Here is a 24,845-nt window from a genome sequence, read left to right on the forward strand (position 1 = left end):
TCTTTTCACAAAAGGAGTGAAATATGTAGTACTTGCCATGACTGCAACATTTTATTTAGGAACCACGGGGAACACTATTCTCCTTAAGGAGACTTTGCAAGCCAGTCTGGCTGCCAAGTAAGGGGACTTATAGCTGCCACGCCCCTCTAAGAAATATTCAAATTGTCTCTCCAGTAAAGGAGACAAACTCTAGCGCAGCGCCACCTATTGGAAGTAGCGATCCTAAAAGTCACAAGTGGATTTTTAACAATCCTTTGCAATATGACTCAGGATATATAAGCCAGATCAGAATCCCAATTTGCAGACACGGTGTTTCGGGGTGCTTGCCCCTCGTCAGTGCAAAGTATGGGGGTGTCTGATCTGGCTCATGAGAAAGCTATGTGGGGACCACGGGGGAACACTATTCTCCTTAAGGAGACTTTGCAAGCCAGTCTGGCTGCCAATCTGGCTGACATTTTATTTATTAATTTTACTCACTTATATATCGCCATTAATTCCTCAACGCTTTTCTGATGTGATCACTGTCCCCATTGGGGCTCACAATCTAAATTCCCCATCACTATGTCTTTGGATTGTGGGAGGAAACTGGATATCCTGGAGGAAACCCACCCAAACATGGGGAGAACATACAAACTCCTTGCAGATGTTGTCCTTGATGGGATTTGAACCCAGGGCCCCAGTGTTGAGCCACTGTGCTGCCCTCGTGACTGTGCATGCGTCCTTATGTAACAGTCCCTCTGTTGCTCTATACCACTTAGCCAATAGATTTTTAACCCATTACCCATGCAACATGTTCAATTTAAACCGTCCTAGTCATTTCAGGTGACTTTTCAGAATAGGCTGTCATGTGTATACATGAGGAATAATACAATTTCCGGCCATGATATGACTTGTATACTGCATTTTTCAACAGTTTTCCCCTCTGCAGTCTCTATCTATAGGTTTTAGTTGTCTCTGAGCTCGTGGGTGGAGAATAGCTGCTATGATGTCTCCCATACACAGCACACACAGACATGAGGGATTCCTCCCTTCCTGTCTCTGAGCTGGTGGGTGAAGACTGGTTGCTATGATGTCTCCCATACACAGCACACACAAAGACATGAGGGATTCTTACTCTTCTGTTTCTGAGCTGGTGGGTGGAGATCGGCTGCTATGATGTCTCCCATACGCAGCACACACAGACATGAGGGATTCCTGCTCTTCTGTCTCTGAGCTGGTGGGTGAAGACTGGTTGCTATGATGTCTCCCATACACAGCACACACAAAGACATGAGGGATTCTTACTCTTCTGTTTCTGAGCTGGTGGGTGGAGATCGGCTGCTATGATGTCTCCCATACGCAGCACACACAGATATGAGGGATTCCTGCTCTCCTGTCTCTATGTTGAGGAGCTGCAGCACAGCATGAAGGATATTATACAGCAGTACTGAGTAGTGTAGGTATTAACCCAGCTTTGGAGTGCAAAAAATACTTATTAGAAAGAAGAATCAACTTCACCTGTGTTTCTCTTTGCCACTGTATCTCTCTCACTCTGTTCTCCATACACTTCAAAAAGCATTTGTCATCTGATCCCTCAAGTGAGCTGCTATGCTGTTTTGTCTCAGTTGAGACAGATTTTAGCATTATTTCAAAGTGATGATGATTTTTCAGTTTTTGGACCAGAAGAAGTACCTCCTAATGAAGAAAGCAGCTTTCTCTGCATTTACAAAGGTATGTATATATACATTATATCACAAAAATGAGTACATCCCTCACATTGCAGTTTTGATGCGGTATTGATGCGATTTTTTGCCAAGAGATGCAGATTTGGTGAAAGAATATGGAGTATAAATTTCAGCACTAAATTTGCATCTCTTAGCAAAAAAACATGGTTTTCTGCCAGTAGATGCAGGTCTGAGAACTCGGTTTACCCATGTTGAGGTCATGGAGTTCAATAAGGTCATTTGAGGTCAGTTTACCTGCGGTCACAGGTGGAGAGCCATGGGAACCTCCAGCTATGACTGCAGAAAAACTGAGTGACAACACAGCTGTGGCTCAGTCAGTGTCTGCTTGAAGACACAGCGTGTGGACATGTTTTGTGCCTGCGCCCTGTGCCTTCAGTATGTAGCAGAGCCAGAATTGGAGTGGGACCTCATGTGGATTATGTCGGAACTGGGTATTTGGGGTTAATAAAGTGGTGGAAAAGGGTGGTTTTTGTATTTTATTTTAAATAAAGGATTTTTTTGGTGTTTGTGTCTTTCTTTTGACTTACAGATTAGTAATGGGAGGCGTCTATGAGACCTCCCCCTTTTACTAATCTAGGGTTTAGTGGCAGCTGTAATCTGTCATTTTACATGTAATGCACCATGGAATAAATGACATTATAATAATAAAGAATAATAATAGTATTACCCCGATTGCCACCACACCAGGGCAATTAGGCTGAATCAGGTAAAGTGTCTAATGGATGCGGCAATCCTGGGCGGCTGCAGGCTGCTATTGTTAGGCTGGGAAATTCAATAACCCTGGGTCTTTCCAGCCTGAGAATACCAGCCCCCAGCTGTCAGTTTTATCATGGCTGGGTATCTAAATTGAGGGTGGACCGCACACAAGTTTTAAAAAAATATTTATTTAAATAATTTTAAAGAAAGCCGCATGGGGTCCCTCTTAGAGCCGTTTCACACATCCGGCTTCTCGACAATTGCCGGATTCGGCGCACTCCAGTGCAGTGTGATACAGTACAATGTCAGCGCGACAACTTCCGGGCCACATGCTCCGGTCATATGACTGACTGCAACCAGTTAGAGACACCAGGACTACCGGTGGGCGGGGGAAGCAGTGAATATATATATATATATATGAGGGTAATGAGCTGCCTCGGAAGTAGTGTTACAGTCGTTCAGGAGACTCGATAAGTATAACGCTTCTGGTCTAATCCCCGTAGCATTTTACACAAACTTTTTTTTTTTTTTTTAAATCCAGTTTGACTCGCCGATTCCGAATGTTTGCGAGCCCGCCTATCACTAGGGATGTGTTAAATACTTATTTCAATTGTGGTATATATTTGCTTGTACTTAAGATAACGGTGATCATTTAAAGACTTAAGGCCCCGTCACACTAAGCAACATCGCTAGCAACATCGCTGCTAACGAACAACTTTTGTGACGTTGCTAGCGATGTTGCTGTGTGTGACATCCAGCAACAACCTGGCCCCTGCTGTGAGGTCGTTGGTTGTTGCTGAATGTCCTGGGCCATTTTTTAGTTGTTGCTGTCCCGCTGTGAAGCACAGATCGCTGTGTGTGACAGCGAGACAGCAACAACTAAATGTGCAGGCAGCAGGAGCCGGCTTCTGCGGAGGCTGGTAACCAATGTAAACATCGGGTAACCAAGAAGCCCTGTCCCTGGTTACCCGATATTTACCTGTGTTACCAGCCTCCGCCGCTCTCAGTCAGTGCCGGCTCCTGCTCTGTGCACATGTAGCTGCAGCACACATCGGGTTAATTAACCCGATGTGTGCTGTAACTAGGAGAGCAAGGAGCCAGCGCTAAGCAGTGTGCGCTGCTCCCTGCTCTGTGCACATGTAGCTGCAGCACACATCGGGTTAATTAACCCGATGTGTGCTGTAACTAGGAGAGCAGGAGAGCAGGGAGCCAGTGCTCAGTGTGCGCTGCTCCCTGCTCTCTGCACATGTAGCTCCGTGCGGTGGTAACCAAGGTAAATATCGGGTTGGTTACCCGATATTTACCTTAGTTACCAAGCGCAGCATCTTCCACGCGGCGCTGGGGGCTGGTCACTGGTTGCTGGTGAGCTCACCAGCAACTCGTGTAGCGACGCTCCAGCGATCCCTGCCAGGTCAGGTTGCTGGTGGGATCGCTGGAGCGTCGCAGTGTGACATCTCACCAGCAACCTCCTAGCAACTTACCAGCGATCCCTATCGTTGTTGGGATCGCTGGTAAGTTGCTTAGTGTGACTGGACCTTTACAGACATGAAGCTGCTGTGTTTAAACAAGGTTTGAAGAAATATGGCTGCTTTTTCTAAGAAACAGCGCCACACCTTTCCATGGGTTGTGTCTGGTATTGCAGCATAGATACATTGAAGTCAAAGGATGTGAGTTGCAATGCTACATACAACCTGTGAACAGAAGTGGCGCTGATTTTTAGAAAAAAGCGGCCATTTTTTTTTTGCAATACTATATGTAATTATCTAATAAGGTAACGTGACGCTGTGTTCTCTCAAACCTTTCAGCTCTTTAGTGCAGCACAATATTTGTAGGATTTTAATCCCTGTCACTATATCATTTGGTTTGTGGTTAGGGTAGTAGGGTCTTGCTGACAGTTTCCATTGCACTACAAAGTACTGTAAATTGTAAACGCTCCCTTTAAAAAAAAAAAGTTTTAAATAGTCATGAATTCGAAATCTAAATTGTTTTTTTTTAATATAATTATATTCATATATTCTGCAGCACATTTCTCCTTCCTTGTGTCTCGCTGACCTATCCATCTGCTTTACTCTCCTGCGTACCATATGCACTGTCAATACAATAATATACATTTTATATGACGCTAACAGAAGTTTATTTTTCTCAAAAAAATTGGCAATGTGTGTTTTTTTCAGTTTAATTAAAATACTCTTTTATTCCTTCATATATTTTCTTATTTGGGGTGTTATTTTTATGTGAAGCCTCAATTGTGGGTTCAGGCTTCAGAAACAGAATAGGCCTCATCTATCCTGCCCCTGTTACCCATAACAACCAATCAGAGTGCAGCTTTCATTCTGTAGACTGTTTTGGAGAAATGAGAGTTGCACTGTGATTGGTTGCTATAGTTAACAAGTCCAGTTTTCTTGTCAGATAATTATGAGAAGAAAACTGGACTTGTCGTAATTATCTGACAAGAAAAGTGGACTTGTTAACCATAACAACCAATCACAGTGCATCTCTCATTGCTCTAAGGCCCTGTGCACACTAGAAAATGGAATTTTCTTAAGAAAATTCCGCAGGCTCTGAAAGATTTCCGCACCCGCGGGAAAAAAACTCACCGAAATCCGCATGCGTTTTGTTGCGGCTTTGGTGTGTTTTTTCCTGGCAAAACCAGGTAGTCACAGATAAGCCCCGCATAACACCCATCCCTCACTTAAGCAACACACAGCCGACCTGAAACCCTAGTCCCCCACCCTTAGGGAAAGATAGACACACCAGTGGGCGTGACCAGGCGGTTGGACACGCCCACCCAGGGGTCTAGACAGCCCGGGGCGGCAAAACAAGCAGAAAGATTTTGGAGTTCAGTTTGGAGAGGAGTGTGGGCTGGAGCTAAGGGTAGCTCCAGCAGGAGAAGTTCAAGTTGAACGGTGACGGGGTTGGAGCCCTGGTGCCTTTGGCTAGGTGGCAGACGGTGGTTTCTGTTAGCAGTAGACGGGAAGACGGCTCGGCAGAGCCGAGGTGGACCAGGACAGGGTTGTAGCCCGCCGGTACCGACATAGGGAACCGACCTGGAGGCCGGAGCACAGAGGGGGGTACTTGGACCCTGAAGCCAGGACTGGTTGATTGACCGATTGAGGCCAGGATTATATGTCCTGTCCCAAGATCCCTCATAGAAGACAGCAGCCCACCGATAGGGATAACAGGTCACCGCCGGGGCCCATAGATCCCACGGGCCAGCGTCTGCGGGCACGGCCCCTTAGGCCACATCCAGCCGGAAGCGGACTCCTGAGTTCCAGACTAGGAAGTCCACCTACACAAAGTCAGTGCAGAGGAAAGGGATAGAGACCACCGGCCTGGGTGGGGGACCTGAATGCAACCGGCCACGGCACTGGCCACCAGCACCTTGGTTTACCAGAGACTTGTGTGATTTAATGACAGTGAGTAAACAAGCATCCCCCTGCCGTCGCTGCACCCTGCACCAGACACTGGGTCCCGGGGCAACCATCCCTACCCATGGAGGGGTTAACATCTAGCTGCCCCTACATCTCCCCCGGGCACCCCATAACAGCAGCAGTGGTGTCCCAGCTCACCACACACCATGGATGGCGTCACAAACTTACTACGGCCTAGCCCGTACATCTACGTCCCCCCATTTATTCGGCGTGTCCGCGAGACCCCCGGGTCCGGAGACCCTCGAGCCACCACCCCAGAAGGCCCAGACCCAGAAAGCAGCGGCGGCTGCTGGCACGGGGGCGGCAGAATAGTAATGGAGCGGAGTAGGAAAAAAAGAAAAACAACTCCAGACTCAGGAGAAGAGAAACATTCAGACCAAATAAAACAATTACATATTATGAGCAAGTAAAAGGTCTCATCAATAAAACTGAAAAAAGGCACTAGCAATTAAAATGTATTACGCTATTTTTATTACTTGTCTTAAAGTGTAACTTCCCTTTAAATTTACAATGCTTATAACTTTTTGGTGTATTTTATTAAATGTAGATTTACATTTCAGGTTCAGCAAACTGGACATAGAAGATACGACAACAGACGGGACGTTATCTGAGGGATGAGGAAGAGTTGTCAGTAGACATACTGATACATTGTAAAGGTGAGGAGATCTTTATCGCCGTATCCAAGAATATGGGGATGACATGAAACTATCATCGTCTGGGGTAATACAGGAGCACAGCTGTAATGGGTGCAGTGGTATAGTGTCGCAAGTGTGTTGCGTCCTGCTGAGACCTCGGGGGGATCGGGGATCAGAAGGTCTCAGCATTTGGTTGATTGCTTGTCCATTGTCCATTGCCCTTCTGCTATATAAACTCGCTCATCACTCTCTCCTATGTCAGCTAAAGCTCATTCTATAACTGACCACATTGAAGGAGCCTGGCTCTGGAAAAGCTGAGGTGTTTCTGTTGCACCTGAGAAGCTTCCTGCTTAAGTAGCTGTGGAGAATTATTTGTTGTCTCTTTCCTCACCTGTTTCACCATCTTTGTGTTGTTTTATTGTAGTGGCAAGACTAGCGTCTCGGTGGCCTTCTCACTAGTCAGGGTGAATTTAGGGCACGTGACAGCGAATGGCAGGAAGGACCAATGTAGGGACGCTAGGGAGTGCAGGAATCAGCCTCAGGTGAGTGTTAGGAGGTGACCCCACTCTCCTCTCCCTATCGCTAGGGTTATCTGTTGTTTTGCTTCTTTGTTGTGCCTGGGGTCCTCTCTTCCCCGGCGTGACATATAGCTGTTGCACCTGTGGAACAAGCCCAAATGTCTTTCTGCCGCATTGGCCCAGGAGCTTCAAAGTAGTCCTCAGGGGCAATATAATCTTCGTTACATTAAGAACATCCATGATACAGACCTCTTCCTCATACAACCCATTTTTTCCCCTGCATGGCCTCAAATCCTGATGAAACTTTCCTGACTTGTTGTACCATTCTCTAGACAGAAGTGTGCTGACCTGGCAGCGACCTGTAATATTATTTGGTTGTGATGGTAGAGATATGATATAATTTTGTTCGAATATTACCTTTCCAGACTAAACCATTGTATATCTTATATATGTACAGTTAGGTCCAGAAATATTTGGACAGTGACACAAGTTTTGTTATTTTAGCTGTTTACAAAAATATGTTCAGAAATACAATTATATATATATATAATATGGGCTGAAAGTGCACACTCCCAGCTGCAATATGAGAGTTTTCACATCCAAATCGGAGAAAGGGTTTAGGAATCATAGCTCTGTAATGCATAGCCTCCTCTTTTTCAAGGGACCAAAAGTAATTGGACAAGGGACTCTAAGGGCTGCAATTAACTCTGAAGGCGTCTCCCTCGTTAACCTGTAATCAATGAAGTAGTTAAAAGGTCTGGGGTTGATTACAGGTGTGTGGTTTTGCATTTGGAAGCTGTTGCTGTGACCAGACAACATGCGGTCTAAGGAACTCTCAATTGAGGTGAAGCAGAACATCCTGAGGCTGAAAAAAAAGAAAAAATCCATCAGAGAGATAGCAGACATGCTTGGAGTAGCAAAATCAACAGTCGGGTACATTCTGAGAAAAAAGGAATTGACTGGTGAGCTTGGGAACTCAAAAAGGCCTGGGCGTCCACGGATGACAACAGTGGTGGATGATCGCCGCATACTTTCTTTGGTGAAGAAGAACCCGTTCACAACATCAACTGAAGTCCAGAACACTCTCAGTGAAGTAGGTGTATCTGTCTCTAAGTCAACAGTAAAGAGAAGACTCCATGAAAGTAAATACAAAGGGTTCACATCTAGATGTAAACCATTCATCAATTCCAAAAATAGACAGGCCAGAGTTAAATTTGCTGAAAAACACCTCATGAAGCCAGCTCAGTTCTGGAAAAGTATTCTATGGACAGATGAGACCAAGATCAACCTGTACCAGAATGATGGGAAGAAAAAAGTTTGGAGAAGAAAGGGAACGGCACATGATCCAAGGCACACCACATCCTCTGTAAAACATGGTGGAGGCAACGTGATGGCATGGGCATGCATGGCTTTCAATGGCACTGGGTCACTTGTGTTTATTGATGACATAACAGCAGACAAGAGTAGCCGGATGAATTCTGAAGTGTACCGGGATATACTTTCAGCCCAGATTCAGCCAAATGCCGCAAAGTTGATCGGACGGCGCTTCATAGTACAGATGGACAATGACCCCAAGCATACAGCCAAAGCTACCCAGGAGTTCATGAGTGCAAAAAAGTGGAACATTCTGCAATGGCCAAGTCAATCACCAGATCTTAACCCAATTGAGCATGCATTTCACTTGCTCAAATCCAGACTTAAGACGGAAAGACCCACAAACAAGCAAGACCTGAAGGCTGCGGCTGTAAAGGCCTGGCAAAGCATTAAGAAGGAGGAAACCCAGCGTTTGGTGATGTCCATGGGTTCCAGACTTAAGGCAGTGATTGCCTCCAAAGGATTCGCAACAAAATATTGAAAATAAAAATATTTTGTTTGGGTTTGGTTTATTTGTCCAATTACTTTTGACCTCCTAAAATGTGGAGTGTTTGTAAAGAAATGTGACAATTCCTACAATTTCTATCAGATATTTTTGTTCAAACCTTCAAATTAAACGTTACAATCTGCACTTGAATTCTGTTGTAGAGGTTTCATTTCAAATCCAATGTGGTGGCATGCAGAGCCCAACTCGCCAAAATTGTGTCACTGTCCAAATATTTCTGGACCTAACTGTATGTTTTTAAAGAACAGTATAAGCATCAGATGGACACATCTAGTTTTTGAGAGAAGCATGGGACTTTGGAAATATTCAGCCTTTTCCCAGTTTATTAATAGAGAAAGCCTAAAGCGGGCTTTACACGCTGCGACATCGCTAATGCGGAGTCGCTGGGGTCACGGAATTTGTGACGCACATCCGGCCGCATTAGCGATGCCGTTGCGTGTGACACCGATAAGCGATTTTGCATCGTTGCAAAAACGTGCAAAATCGCTAATCGGCGACATGGGGGTCCATTCTCAAATCTCGTTACTGTAGCAGTAACGAGGTTGTTCCTTGTTCCTGCGGCAGCACACATCGCTGCGTGTGACGCCGCAGGAACGAGGAAGCTCCCCTTACCTGCCTCCCGGCCGCTATGAGGAAGGAAGGAGGTGGGCGGGATGTTACGTCCCGCTCAGCTCCGCCCCTCCGCTGCTATTGGGCGGCGGTTCAGTGACGTCGCTGTGACGCCGCACGGACCGCCCCCTTAGAAAGGAGGCGGTTCGCCCGTCACAGCGACGTCGCCGGACAGGTATGTATGTGTGATGGCTGTTGTGCGACACGGGCAGCGATTTGCCCGTGTCGCGCAACAGATGGGGGCGGGTACCCACACTAGCGATATCGGGACCGATATCGCAGTGTGTAAAGTAGCCTTAAGTCCACCATAGGAAAAGGCATCTGAGTGACTTCTTTCTGCGGGATAGCTGAGGCAGACAGGCAGGCGTGTACGGACAGGTATAGTGGGCACGCTGGGGACAAATAGGTATAGGAAGGCAGGTATAGGTGATGGGCACAGGGATAATAGGACCGGAGCTCAGGACCTGTATAATTCTAAGCCAAATAATTTACAAGTGCATTTGTGAAAAACTAAAGAAAAAACTCCTAAAAATACACAATTTTATTAATATTCCGTATTAAAAGGGGGGAGAAAAAAAATCCCAACATCTGTATCAAAGATTAAAGATAAAAACTACAATAGATATCTATAAAGTACAAGGGAGGGGCCTTACCCTTATATCGCCCTAAGCTCACCCCTTCCTTGCCGCAGAGGTTGGCACCCTAAAGCCTGCGCATTTGGCGCCCCTCCGCTCAACAAAGACTATCCCTTCTGGCCCTAGAGTGACCCTAGCACATGTGAAGGTGATAGTACTAGCAAGGATTCGTATTCCAACAATGAACCAACAGTCAGATCTAATATAGATAATAAAAAAATACTATAGCCAATATGATTAGATTGGGAACATAGCGGGGTACAATGACCCAAGAAAACCACTCGCTTATATACCAGCGGCTCCTAACGGAAGCTCCCTTTTATTATCTATATTAGATCTGACTGTTGGTTCATTGTTGGAATACGAATCCTTGCTAGTACTATCACCTTCACATGTGCTAGGGTCGCTCTAGGGCCTGAAGGGATAATCTTCGTTGAGCGGGGGCGCCAAATGCGCAGGCTTTAGGGTGCCAACCTCCGCGGCAAGGAAGGGGTGAGCTTAGGGCGATATAAGGGTCAGGCCCCTCCCTTGTACTTTATAGATATCTATTGTAGTTTTTATCTTTAATCTTTGATATAGATGTTGGGATTTTTTCTTCCCCCTTTTAATACTGAATATTAATAAAATTGTGTATTTTTAGGAATTTTTCTTTAGCTCAGGACCTGACAACTAACTAGCTAGCAGACTAAAGACTGACTTACTCAAGGTGTTGCACAGGCACCTCCCCTAATGGGAGGGTGCCTTAAATACACTGTGGCTCTCAGCCATAAGCTGAGAGGCATTTCCTGGAAATAGCGTGCCAGCCTTTTAAGAGGAGGACCAGCGTGCACCCTAAGCCCACTGCCGGGAGACCTGGGCTGCATGCACAGGCCCTCGTAGGGGAAAGAGGTAGCCACACATGTAGATGACCAGGGTGGTGCGGGGTAGGACGTGAGCCAGCCGGCGCGGTGAGTAAGTCAGTGTCCCTGCAGTGATGTCGGCACTACACTTGTTATCTTTCACAACTCACTCATAGCAAAAGCCTGTAAGTCCTGCTTCCCCCATCCACTGATAGTGGAACCCCGTGAGGCCTTCTTTCCCCACCCACTCATGGAGAACGCCTGTGAGACCTGTTCCCCTGCCCACTAAAACAGTGAACTTATGAGTTCCACCTCACACTCCAAGAGATTTTCTATACTTTCTATACGAGATTGAATACACAGTCACTTTGTTTGAGGGTAAACATGACTCATAGGCATGTTTTTGAGTAGGTGGTTCCAATTTAAAGGGCTAATAAGGGCTTTGGCAAATAAGCGTTAAAGGGGTACAATAATAGATAATTATGGCTCCTACATTAACCTTGACTTGAGTTTACTATTGCAGTTCTATTCTATTCTATTGAGCTGCAATACCATTCATAACCTGTAGACAAGTGTGGCACTGTTTTATTTTTTTGTCACTTTTTTGGAATGCTGTACAACTTTCTTGTCTGAAGCGCTACATATACTACCGTGCCTCCAGCGATGTTATGCAGCAAAAATGTAATTAATTATCGCCACGTACTCCGATGACAGTAATTGTCCTTGCTCTGAAGTGTGTGAAGACCTCTAGGTATCTGCAGAACTTTCATGTATCTTGCAAGTATAGAACAATGAGCAGAAAAAGTGAATTATATCACATGGGACCTTTTACTGAGCGCTGTGAAGTCTATCCGGCCAAGAAGGAAAATCTTGGAATAACAGAGACGGGTGAATTTGCATCTTTGAGCTTCTCGGCGATATATGTCTACATTAATCTTACCAGCAAGGCTCTGGGGAGATTTTATATTTGAAAGCAGAAAGTAATCTAGAGCTGATAAGAGACAAAGTTATATATCTTGTTCGCACTTTGAAAATTTACATAATTTTTTTTAGTAGAATTTATGTGGTTTGATTCAATATTACTTGTTTGTTAGGTTCTAATTTAGCGTAACTGAAAGATTCTGGGTCAAAATCTGTCACGGACTACCATTTTTTGTGCCGAGGTTATCACTCCATGCCTTATAGCTACACTTCCGATCAATTCTGATTGAGATGATCCTCATCGAAATAGAAGACGGGAACCTTCACCCTCCTACCACATGGCATGTATAATACTGGTTGCTTCTTGTCTATAGTTGCCAACAGAAAAGTACACAAACCAGGCCACAAAAAAGTTGGGGCTTGGTAAAACCATGTCAAAAGTGTGCATTTTGGTGTGATATTGGCCATTTTGGGAGTTTTACCCTGTGGTAAGGGCCAAAATATCCCAAATTTTGCATTGTAACTATTGGTAAGAGCATGCCTATGTGGTACTCTCATGCACCATGGGCTGGGTGCAACTGTTACCCCTGTAATCCCTATGTAGCGCCCCTGAGCCACTCAGGGCACTACAGGGAACTGCATCCTCCCTCAGTCCTGTAACACCAGTGCCAGCAACAGCAACACACACCTAAATTCCCAGTAGCCACTCACACCAGGGCATAGAGGGTTAACCACGTAAGGGGAAGGTCGCCATGGGAACGAGTCCCTGGGATTAGCCAGCCTGGTGGGAGGGGATGGGAAGAACAGGGAACAGTCGGCAGAAATGTAGTGAAGGAAGCAGACGTACCTCAAGCTGGGTCTGTGTAATGGAGACCAGGGGGCATGGGAGTCAGGTTGCCAACAGAGAGCAAACGATTACCTCTGGGCCGGAGTCAAGACCCCAGGGACGGTACGAGGGAGCACCACTGGAATCTGGGCACGCGAGGGGCGCAGGGCCCTGGGTCAGGCGTCAGTTTCATACGGCCTGGCAGTTACCTGCAAGGTGAGGGCTCTCCAGGGGCCTCACTGACCTTACAGATCCGGGGGCATCAGCAGTAAACTAGGATTGAGGTTCGGACACTTACCTCCCCGCAGGGTCCGCACTGCCAGCCAAACGGACAGACCGCTGTATCACAGCTGGGGGACCCCCAAAGTTCCAGGCTTCAGGGTCTCAACTAAACTGAGAGTGCTGGAGATAGAGTACCCAGGTCACCAACTGGCACTGGCAATACAGGGACTGGAACCAGCACCTGAGGGTCCACAGTGAGTTAGGACTGTTTAATTCAATCTACAGACTGGTCTCCGTTATTTTCCCCGTTACATCTCCCATGCACAGCCCTACCTGCGGAGGGCCTACCTTCACAGCTGCCATCAACCCTGGGAGTACCCACATTCAGCAGTGGCGGTTCTCCATCCTTAACCGCAACCCGCAGGTGGCGTCACATGACAAAAATTCTTAACTCCCCCTGTAAATACTCCCATTAACAAAAGGTGCCCAGAGCACGGGAGCGGGCCACGGCCACCAGAGTGACATTCCCATTTGTTACTGCCCAGGACCGAGTACCCCATATCCCTGGGTGATACACCTCACATATAAATAGTGGCATAACTTATAAAATGTGGGCCGAAATGCAAAATCTCCAATAGGGCCCTTAGGTCTTTAATAGTATTGGTCTTCTCATATAGAGCAAAAGGATTTTTGGGGACCTTCAAGGTTCAGGCTCCTGGTGCGCGTGCAACTCCAGGACCTATCTTAGTAAAAACCCTGCATATAAAGTTGTTTTTTTCCCTAAAAAATGTATACTTTTTTATTATAACTTCAGGTATCACATACTATACATACTGTACATTGTGAGTAGTCATCACTATTACAATCTGTACTCTAAATTTCTGTAATTATTTTTGGTGCGGTGTAAATAAACCCGTGGTGGTATTCCGCTAAATGTATATGTAACCCAAAAAGGTCTCTTGTTTTTTTTTTTCTCACACAACAGACATTTTACACAGCAGAAATCCACATAGAATTGAAATCCATATCATGTTTTTGGGGATTGTCGAATTGTAAATTTGCATTAAAAAAATAATTGACGTATTTGTGGTGCCCCTGCGGGTTCAGGCGCCACAGGGTACTGTACCTCAACAAAGGTGCAGCATCTTTCCCGGGTACGGAGGAGGCCATCGCAAGAGTGTGCATCACATTTCATTCAACAGACAGCTTAGTAGCCATCCACTGGGACTGGGTTAGGGTAGGGTCATTTGGATGGTCACCATGGTGAATGGGACCTCCCACCCACTAATTCAGCACCCGGGGGGTGGAGCTACACACTGGGGTAAGGTTACACATACAGACACCAGAGAACAGCAAGGGACAGGGAAGATGTGAGATGCAGGAGAACACGGTTGCTGGGGGGAAGCTTGATAGCTCCCTCAGGACCGGCACAGACGGAGTGTGGAACCCTAGGCTAGGGGGAACTTTATGTCCCTCTAGCAAATCCACCGGGCAGGGGATTCCAAGTCTCCTAGCCCACCAAAAGTGCCCGGGGCAAAGCAGCAGATAGTCAGTCAGGAGTTGTGACCATGATCCAGCCCATAACGGACTCGCGCTGCCTGCTATACGGGATGGGAACAAAACCGAGGAGAGCCCCTGTTAAGTTATAAGTCACAGGGACTCATCTAACAAGGTTCACGGAGGAAGGACTCACAGATTCAAAACCACCGGTTCTGGCCTCTGAACTATCCGTGATCATCTGGAGCCCATGTTAGCGGAGTCCAGCATCCCAAGGGCAACAACAGTTCATTGAGTAAAGACCTTTGACTACAATCCATGTGTCACTCCCTTTCTTCGTTCACCCCAGCCCTCCGCCATAGGCGAGCACTACTACCAATATCATCCTCCCTTTGGCCTACCTCTACCTGTGGAGGGCTGAAACACCCGAGCTGCGTCACCCTCTGCCCCAGAAGAGAGAAGCACCTGCAGCGGCGGCTCATACCGGCCGCACACCACAGGTGGCGTCAAGAACAACTACTCCCATCATCTCCACCTCACAAAGTCTTTATTGACACCGGACGGGATCACGGAACCGGGTGAGGCCACCGCAACGACCCAGGAGAAGAACCGCAGCCCAGTGACAGGAAACCTCCGACCCCGTGGGCGCGTCATATTAACAGAATTCAAATGGAAACCACCAAGTAGCCACATGTGAATTATCCCCAATGAGTGGGAAAACCATGTCAAAATCCGCTAATCTGCTGCATGGATTGTCAACAAGTGTCAATCAGGATTTCTGTTGCGGGTGTATCTGATGGAAAACTTCTTGATTTGAAAAGTCTCTGAAGAAAGTTCATACTGGTTTAGACTGAGGTGACACGTCCAGTCGTCATCCGTTAGCGTGGATCCGACAGAGATCCGTTGGCAAAAAAGTTGTGCAAATACAACTTTTTTGTCCATTGTTAAATAACGGATGTCAGCCGGATTAGTTTTTTAACATGGGAGTCTATGGAGAACCATTAACGGATTACTATTTAGCCATCCATTGTACTTGCATTTCTAATGGATCCGTAGTTTTCTTACCAAATCCATTACAAATGGAAGCTAAACAGCAATCCGTTAACGGATCTGTCCTCCATAGACTCCTATGTTAAAACGGATCCGGCAGAGATCAGTTTCCCAACGGATCTCTGCAGGATGGGTTCTAATGGATGATTACAGGACATGTGACCTCAGCCTTAAAGGGAATCTGTCAGCAGGTTTTTGTTCCCAACATGATGTAAGGAGAGAGACCCTGATTCCAGCAATGTATCACTTAAAGAGGACCAACCACCAAGATGTTCTTATATAATCTAAAGCTAGGGCTATACTGGCATTGTCATGCTGATTCTATACATACCTTTAGTTGTGAGATCGGATGTATAGTTTCTGAAATACAGGCAAGTAAAGTCTGTGAAATGCACTGTTATTTGATTGATAGCAGCTACAGAATATCTAATTGGTGGGTCGGGTTTTGCTAGTTATTCCCGCCCCTGTCTGCTGCCTGTCCTTCCTCCCCTCTCTCCTTTCTCCCTCCCCCTGTAATAACAGAGACAGGGGCGGGAGTAACTAGCAAAACCCGACCCACCAATTAGATATTCTGTAGCTGCTATCAATCAAATAACAGTGCATTTCACAGACTTTACTTGCCTGTATTTCAGAAACCATACACCCGATCTCACAACTAAAGGTATGTATAGAATCAGCATGATAGTGCCAGTATAGCACTGGCTTTAGGTTATATAGGAAAATCCTGGTGGTTGGTCCTCTTTAATTTGCTGGGTGCAGCAGGTGTGATACAATCACAGTTGTCCCTGCAGCAGATCTAGCAGAGCTTGGAAAATTGAGCCTTTTGCAAAGAAGTTACATGCACTTTCTTTTTTTCCAACAGACATTGTTCAAAATCTCTATAGGAATAAAAAGAAAAATGAATAGAAATGTATTAGAGGAGTTTTCTGAGAGTTTTTGAGCAGGATTTTGGCTAGGATCCGCTCCAAAAAAACCTTAGTGTGAACAGTCTTAAAATTCCAGTCGTTTTACATGTCTGCTTGGGTCACACTTGTCAATGGCCTGCTTATGTCTGTGGTCAGCTTTATATGACTTGCACCACACAATCCTCCATGAATTTCGGCGACGGTTCTGCTGCGCCTGTCCTCGGCCTGTATATCTGCGCTCATACCCAGATGATGAAAGGCTGACCCCACCTCGTCCATTATCACGCTGCTGCTGCCACTTACAGCAATATCTGCGATCAATTGTGAATTGTGTTCTGAGGTGTGCAGCGTATTAGTGTCATATTAATAAGGTGCGGTCAATAATGGATCTGTCTGGCGCGGCAATTAAATCTGCAGCTTGTAAGGAAATCCGATCCGGTATACCAAGCGGGAGTCAGCGCAGGTCACGAAATTGAAGACTAGCCTTCTGATCAGTGACTGGTAATTAAAGGTGACGTCCATGAATATCTAAAAGGCGGATAATAAGGTTCTTGGCGTGCCGTAAGATCGTAATAAATCTGCTGAATTACCACCAGTTTCAGATACCGTATGCCCCTTTCACACATCCGTTTTTTGCCATCAGTCACAATCCGTCGAATGTTGCAAAAAACTGATCCAGCGCTGGATTTCTCATTGACTTGTATTAGGGACCGATTGCGACGGATCCGTCACCCTCTGTCTTTTTGTGTAATGGCAGCCTATGGGCTCAGGATCCGTCATATTCCATCGAATGACGGAGTCCGGCGACTGATCCGTTTTTGTAACCGAGCATGCTCAGATGAGGCGTAAATTCATTTCTGGTCAGAAAAATGTCTTTTCTCTCTTACAGGATGGGGTGATAAAAGTTTTCAACAGCAAATAACCTTTGGCATGAAAAACAGATCAGTTTTTTACAGGATCCACCGCATCAGTCACAAAACGGATTGTAACTGATGGAAAAAACTGATGCGTGAAAGGGGCCTTAGTAGAGACTATCAGGGCCGTCAACTATTAAGGAGTATACACACACGGTCACAATTGTTGGTGCTCTTCGTTTAATGAAAGAAAAACCCACAATAGTCACAGAAATAACTTGCATCTGACAAAAGTAGTAATAAATAAAAAATCTATGAAAATGAACAAATGAAAGTCAGATATTGCTGCTTTTCTGCTTCCACAGAATTTTTTAAAAAATAGAACTCATGAAATAGGCCTAGGACAGAAATGATGGTGCCTCCTTCTCCTCCTCCCCTCCTTATCCTCCCCTCCTTCTCCTCCTCCTCCCCTCCTTCTCCTCCTCCTCTTCCCCTCCTCCTCCTCCTCCCCTCCTTCTCCTCCTCCTCCTCCCCTCCTTCTCCTCCTTCTCCTCCCCTCCTTCTGCTCCTCCTCCCCTCCTTCTCCTCCTCCTCCTCCTCCCCTCCTCCTCTTCCCCTCCTCCTCTCCTCCTCCTCTTCCCCTCCTTCTCCTCCTCCTCTTCCCCTCCTCCTCCTCCTTCCCTCCTTCTCCTCCTCCCCTCCTTCTCCTCCTCCTCCTGCCCTCCTTCTCCTCCTCCTCCTCTCCTCTCCTATCCCTCCTTCTCCTCCTCCCCTTCTTCTCCTCCCCTCCTTCTGCTCCTCCTCCCCTCCTTCTTCTCCCCTCCTTCTGCTCCTCCTCCCCTCCTTCTCCTCCCCTCCTTCTACTCCTCCTTCTCCTCCTCCCCTCCTCTCCTCCTCCCCTCCTTCTCCTCTTCCTCCTCCCCTCCTTCTCCTCTTCCTCCTCCCCTCCTTCTCCTCCTCCCCTCCTTCTCCTCCTTCTCCTTCTCCTCCTCTTCCTCCCCTCCTTCTACTCCTCCTTCTCCTCCTCCCCTCCTCTCCTCCCCTACTTCTCCTCTTCCTCCCCTCCTTCTCCTCCTCCCCTTCTCCTCCTCCCCTCCTTCTCCTCCCCTACTTCTCCTCCTCCTCCTCCTCCCCTCCTTCTCCTCCTCCCCTCCTTTTCCTCCTCCCCTCCTTCTCATCCTCCCCTCCTTCTCCTCCTCCTCCTCCCCTCCTTCTACTACTCCTTCTCCTCCTCCCCTCCTTCTCCTCCTCCTCCCCTCCTTCTCCTCCCCTCCTTCTCCTCCTCCTCCTCTCTTTTCTCTTTCTCCTCCTCCTCCTTCCCTCCTTCTCCTCCCCTCCTTGTACTCCTCCTTCTCCTCCTCCCCTCCTTCTCCTCCTCCTCCTCCCCTCCTTCTCCTTCTCCTCCTCCTCTCTTTCTCTTTCTCCTCCTCCTTCTCCTCCTCCTCCCCTCTTTCTCTTTCTCGTCCTCTTTCTCCTCCTCCCCCTCCTCCTCCTCCTTAACCTAATATTTTGTTGCACAACCTTTTGAGACAATCACTGCAATCAAACGATTCCTGTAACTGTCAATGAGACTTCTGCACCTCTCGACAGGTATTTTGGCCGCTCCTGAGCAAACTGCTCCAGTTGTCTCGTTTTTGAAGGTTGCCTATTCCAGACGGCAGTTTCAGTTCTTTCCAAAGATGATCAATAGGATTTAGGTCAGGTCTCATAGAAGCCACTTCAGAATAGTCCAATATTTTCCTTTTAGCCATTCTTGGGAGTTTTTAGCTGTGTGTTTTTGGTCATTATCCTGTTGCAAGACCCTCTCGTCGTTTCGTCCCTGCTCTTATTTTCCTCCTTACCTCTTAATGTCTTTTACCTCTGTGTGAGTGTCCTGTTTGATAGAGTTTTGATTTCCCCTGTTTGTCTATCTCTGTTCCTTTTATCACACTCCTGTCTCAGTCCTCCTCGTGGGTAGGGGGGAGGGGGTATAAGATCAGGGCTGGTCAGGTGCTGGGTCAGGTTGGCAACTCAGACTTCCTCACCTTCAGAGGTAACTCTGAGATAAGGGATAGCTAGGGCCCCCCAGTCTAGAAGCCCCGATCCCCTGCTCTCCATATTCATCGTGACAGTTACAATCATACGTCTCAAAATTGAGGTCCTGCCCCCTAGGACCACCCTGGGAATGCCTAGAGCCAAGTGGGAGTACACTCATTTGTCAGGCTTATTTCTGAAAATTCAGGACAGTCTTGGCAAACATGGGACTGACAGCAACTCTTCTAAAACCATGTTGCTGCCATAATCTTATGGATACACTAGATTGCAGTGATTAATATATCGGCTATTATGGGGTTACATGCCGTTGGGAGATCCCATTAAATAACCTGGGCTCTCATAGTTGTAATTAAAGGGATTGTCCAGTGTTGGACAAGCCATGCTTAATTAATTCAGGGTCCCATAGAAAATAAAAACAATACATATTCACCTCGCGCAGCACTGTTGCACAAACAATGTCAACGCTGCTGTTGTGTTACGTGACTGCTACAGCCAGTCAGGAACAAGAGCGCTGACATTGCTGCAACAGTGCCACTGGAGAAGTCAGTATATATTGCTTTTATGGGAGTTCAGACTCATGAATCCTCACAGTGTGCGCACTGCGCGCTGTCAGGATTCTTAGGCGCCAACGTTGAGAGCCAGTTGTCCATGTGACAGCCAGTCTTGTATGTGATTTGTATACTTCGGCCACTTTCTGACTAGATGTGTCCCAGCCTAGCTCAGTTGACTTCTATTGAGTGAAGCCGAGCACGTCTAGTCTGCATGTGGCTGCATGGAAGGCTCCTACTTGTGGACATGCAACCGTCCGACAATAGCTGGAGAATCCTCACAGTGTGCAGAGCGGGAATTGTGAGGATTCACAAGTCTGCAGTCACACAGAGTGATGGTTGACTTCAACCCCCAAGCCTGGACAATCCCTTTAAGCAGTAGTGGACAAACCCTTTAAATAAATCATCATGATGGAGAGGAAGTGTACCAAGCATAAAATTTACTTATCTCTAAAGGTTTACAATTGCTGAAATCAAACCGGCATTTGGAAAACAAGGCCATATGGGATCCGTAACCACAGTACACAGCTGTGAACAATACGACAAGGCCAAACATGGCTTCTTTCCAAAGTATGTGAGGTACGTGGGAAGAATCTAGCCTACGGTAAGCTGATTCATAGACGATGCAGACCTAGACTATGAATTACATACGAGCTCGAGGAGGAAATGCGACTGAGGCCCTGGTGAGAGCTACGAGTGCAATGTCGATGAAGCTTGGAGTGGATGTTGCATTGTGTTGTGCCGCCCACGGTAGGCCTCTGATGTCACGGTGCTCGGTCACGTGGTCCAAGTGGCGATGTGGCTGTACCAGGCACATCCGACAGGCTTTGTGATGGGGGTTAAAAATAATATGAAAAGGCGAGAGAAAAATAAACGGTCTGTGACGCTAGTTGGGATGTTCGGCTGTGGTATGGCCGGGCACTGCTGAGGGTCTCCAGGAGTTAGGTGGTGATGCGCAGTGCCAGAGGGTTGTCCCCTCCAACTAGGGCTGGATCCTGGGGAAGTTGGAGTAAGCATGGTGCAGCAGGGAATAAACAGCCAGAGACAGGACAGGGAGCCTTTACCTTTTACTGAAGCTCTGTAAAAACAGTCTGGAAAATTCTATACAGCAGTCACAATGATGGTGGTCTGACCTGCCCCAATGAGAGTTCAATTTCTCTGCCGTGTGGTAGTGTAATCCTCCTGCTACTACTTCCCTTCTTGTGAAAAGGTGTCTTGAAATCCTTGGATTTCCAAGACTTACAAATTCTCAAATTCTGGATCTTTGATCCCTTTCAATAAGCATGCAACTATAATCCTATAGGAACATTTACTATTGCTTGTAGAAGCTTATGGATTCTACTACATCGCTGAGCCCCTGGGCAATTTATTACACCTTTTAAAAAGGCTCCAAGCAGTCTCACAGTTCGCCACTGACCTTGAAAGTCTAGGTGGCCTAGGGACTGATAACTGTTGTGAATGTCAGATATGCTTTTGCTGCTGTGAGGCTCCCTCTTGTGGCGTTTCCATTGCTAACTCTCTGCTTATTTAAACCCTGGTCTGCTAGCATGCTATGTCGGATGTCAGTTGTTCTTTGTACACCAGCCTGCTTCATCCTGCTCCAGACCACATCTACCTCAGATAAGTGCTTGGCTCTTTATTTGTTGTTTGGTTCTTTTTGCTCTTATCCGAGTTTGTCATTTGCTGTGGTTGTTTTCAGTTTATTTGCATGCAGGGATCTTCCCTCTCAGTTACTTAGCAGGGAAGCTCCCGGCAGCTATGTTTGGAGTATTGCTCCTATTAGTCCATTTGTTTGTTGCTTCTTGAATTTGTAATGGTTCCTGCTTTCTGTTCATTGGTATGACAAGAGCGCCTGGTATAGGATGGAGTTCAGATCTAGCGATCTGAGGGCTTTTTGTACTATCAGGTTTTTCTTTATTTTTGCAGGGGTTTTCTCTGGCCACCATCAGTCCCTTTCCTATCCTATTTAGTCAGTAGGGCCTCACCTTTTGCTAATCCTATCATCTATCTGTGTATTGTTTTCCTATATCACCGCAGTCTTTGAATGTGGGGGGCTTGCTATTCTTTATCTATTTTCTGAGGCAGGTAGTTATTCATCTTTCCTTCCTTTAGGATAGCTAGTTTTCCGGCTGGGTTCGCGGTGCACAGGATGTTAGTTCACCCCTCGGCTACTTCTAGTGTTGATAGTTAGTAAGGGGATGGCGGCCAGATTAGTTGCCAATGCTCTTGTCACCTTTTACCAATGATTTATGGTGGTCTTCCATGGTTCCGGATCATAACAGATACCCTGCCAATTTACAGTTGGCCCCTTCAGAGGACTCAAAACCTCCTCCATCCAGGACCATTTCCATTTTACACTCTCCTCACACGCATACCTTGACACCAACTGACTTTTTCTCACACCAAAGCTCCTCCTCCTCTTCTTCTAGGGCGCACACATGCCTTCTCTTCTGGCCATGGTGAACAGCCCCAGTAAAGGAGTGTAGGCAATTGTGTGTATGCAGATAACAGCAGAGACACGAAGTCTCATTAATGTTGGCAATACATGTTATACATATGGTGCATGGGATTGATAGTAATCTCGTGCACTGCTTTTTTTTGTACGCTGCGTAAAATGTCTTGCAGAGAGTGATTGAAATCCGCAACATGTCAATTTCTCTTGCTGGTACGCTGAGTTTTTTGTGCTGATTTTCCTAATAGAATTGCATTAAATAAGGAAAATCTGCAGGTAAAAAGATTGCAAAGGAGTTTGTAGAGCGTTTGTGCTGCAGAAATGCACGAAAAACACACACAACTTTATAAATAAAGTTTTGTCAAGCCAAGAACTATAAAAAACAAAGCAACTTTATTTAAAGCTTGACATATCAAAAAATAGTCAAAACCAGCAGTGAATAAAATAGGATAAAAACGTATGTAAAAAGCACAAATAACAATTGTCATGGGCTGACGTGATCTTGGGGGGATCTGGGATCAAAAGTCCACAGCGCATTGTGAATCGCAGATCCGCTTTAGTGCCCGCTCATCGTTTACCCTGCTTTTAAATGTATTTAATTCCATCCAAGTACTGAAAGCGTTAAGGTTCATTATTATCGGTGATCTAACAGGTAGTTGTAACCTCAGCTGCAGCTACTCCCTTTTACTATGGATACCTGCTCCTCACTCCTATCTATGCTGGCTATAGCTCATACCTATGCTGTCCACTTTGAAGGAACCAGTCTCTGGAGAAGCTGAAGTGTCACTTCTGTTGCAGCTGAGAAGTTTCTGCTGGAGAAGCTGTGGAGTGTATTTGTGCCTTTCCGCACCTATTTGTCTTACCTTTCTTGTGTTGTCTTATTGCAGAAGTAAGGCTAGTGTCTCACTGGCCTTCACTAGACAGGGTGAGTGCAGGGCCAGCAAGGGTATATCAAAATAGCAACAAAAAGAGGAGATAAAAACTCCCCCAAAAATGTAATATACTCACAGCAGAAAAGAGGGCAACCAGTCCAGTCAGCCCAGGCCAACACATCTATGCACAAACAGGATGCAGACAAACCTCTCAACATGATGGACACTTCACAGTTTTTGCACTTTTTTATACGGGGTGCAGCCAGGCCTCTTAATACAGGCCGTGCATAGTGGAGTCACTGTCCCTTGTGTGTTGCAGTGAGTGGTGTCCGGGTAACCTGCCTAACCGAATAGTAAGGGCGTGGTAATAGGTCGCTGGCTGGACACCATGCGCATACAAGTGTGAACAGCGCCCTATGCGCGCCACTAGTGTTCCACTAGTGTGCCATTTACCTTGCACCTGTGAAGTGTCCATCATGTTGAGAGGTTTGTCTGCATCCTGTTTGTGCATAGATGTGTTGGCCTGGGCTAACTGGACTGGTTGCCCTCTTTTCTACTGCCAGCAAGGGTATAGGCACGGGACGGCGCACGGAGAAAGGACCCTGGACCTGTCTAAGGACATTAGTGAGTGCAAGGATCAGCCTCAGGTGAGTGTTAGGAGGTGACCCTGCTCCTCTCTCACTAGCACCAGGGCCGTCCCTTCTATGGGTAGCATGGTGTCGCGCTTCCACTGTAAATTAATGTACTGTACTGCATGCGTGCCGGATCCGGTGAAATGCCGGATGTGTGAAACGGGCGTTAGAACACATTTTTATAGGACCCACACTCAAATGCAGAATGCAGGTTCCCTGATGCCCGGACACGTGGGCGCCTCTCGCTCAAATGCATGCTCCCATAGCAATGCACAGGGAGAGCTGCACATGCGCAGCCACCTCTCTTTTCACCATAGTCAGGCATCATTCGAAATGGGGAATTCTGTGAATATGCCATTAATATCTCTTGTGAGACATGCCCTTTAAGTGTTAATATCAAAACAAGTTGACCCACATTTATCACAGATGGCTCTGACACTCCATATTTACCAAATGTCACACCTTAATGAAACTTTGACGCGGATTACTCCAACGCAACTATATAGTCATGACAGTAAATGTTAAGAGCATGATAAGAGCATGAGACTATTGCATCAAATGTCTGAGGGTTACGTAGATATTTTTTGATCAAGTTGCAACCTTTTAAGCAAGCATTTTGGCAAATGTGTAATGATAAAAGGGTAAGTTGTTCCCTCGCTGTATTTTACTTTTGTTGAAAATACCATGAGTGAACAGTGGGTGGCACAATTTCTGCAAAATCCACAACCTGTTCATACCCTCCTATGATATTTAAATATACAGCCAATGTCCTTAGGAAAGCTAGCCGGTGACTTGGGGTGGGTTGCTAGCTCTTACGGTGAGTTAAGTATTTTGTGCCCTTAATAGTTGAACTGGAAGACATAACATTTTTAAAATAAAGTTGTCTGTTATCATTTTTTTTACTTTTTTTTTTGTTATGTAACCATTGTATTGTCTAGTAGTAAAACCTTATATCACGTAACGTCTAGCTATCCTTAACCCTTGTCCTTATCCCTAACCCGCTAACCATAACCCTTGTCTTTAGCCCTAACCCACTATCCATAACCCTTGTCCTTATCCCTAGCCC

The 24,845-nt window shown here is 46.3% G+C and overlaps 1 protein-coding gene across 2 annotated transcripts in view; it reads left to right on the plus strand.

The window, feature by feature from the left end:
• The window catches only part of RAB27B (RAB27B, member RAS oncogene family), a 358,505-nt gene that overhangs the window by 192,197 nt on the left and 141,463 nt on the right, over positions 1-24,845 (plus strand). For both annotated transcript variants that reach the window (XM_075328157.1, XM_075328165.1), the window contains one exon: positions 6,412-6,507. The gene's annotated coding sequence lies outside the window, so the exon portion shown is untranslated. The remainder of the gene's footprint in view (positions 1-6,411; positions 6,508-24,845) is intronic.

This window comes from Anomaloglossus baeobatrachus, chromosome 1, assembly GCF_048569485.1.
Source record: "Anomaloglossus baeobatrachus isolate aAnoBae1 chromosome 1, aAnoBae1.hap1, whole genome shotgun sequence".
NCBI classification, from domain to species: Eukaryota; Metazoa; Chordata; class Amphibia; order Anura; family Aromobatidae; genus Anomaloglossus; species Anomaloglossus baeobatrachus.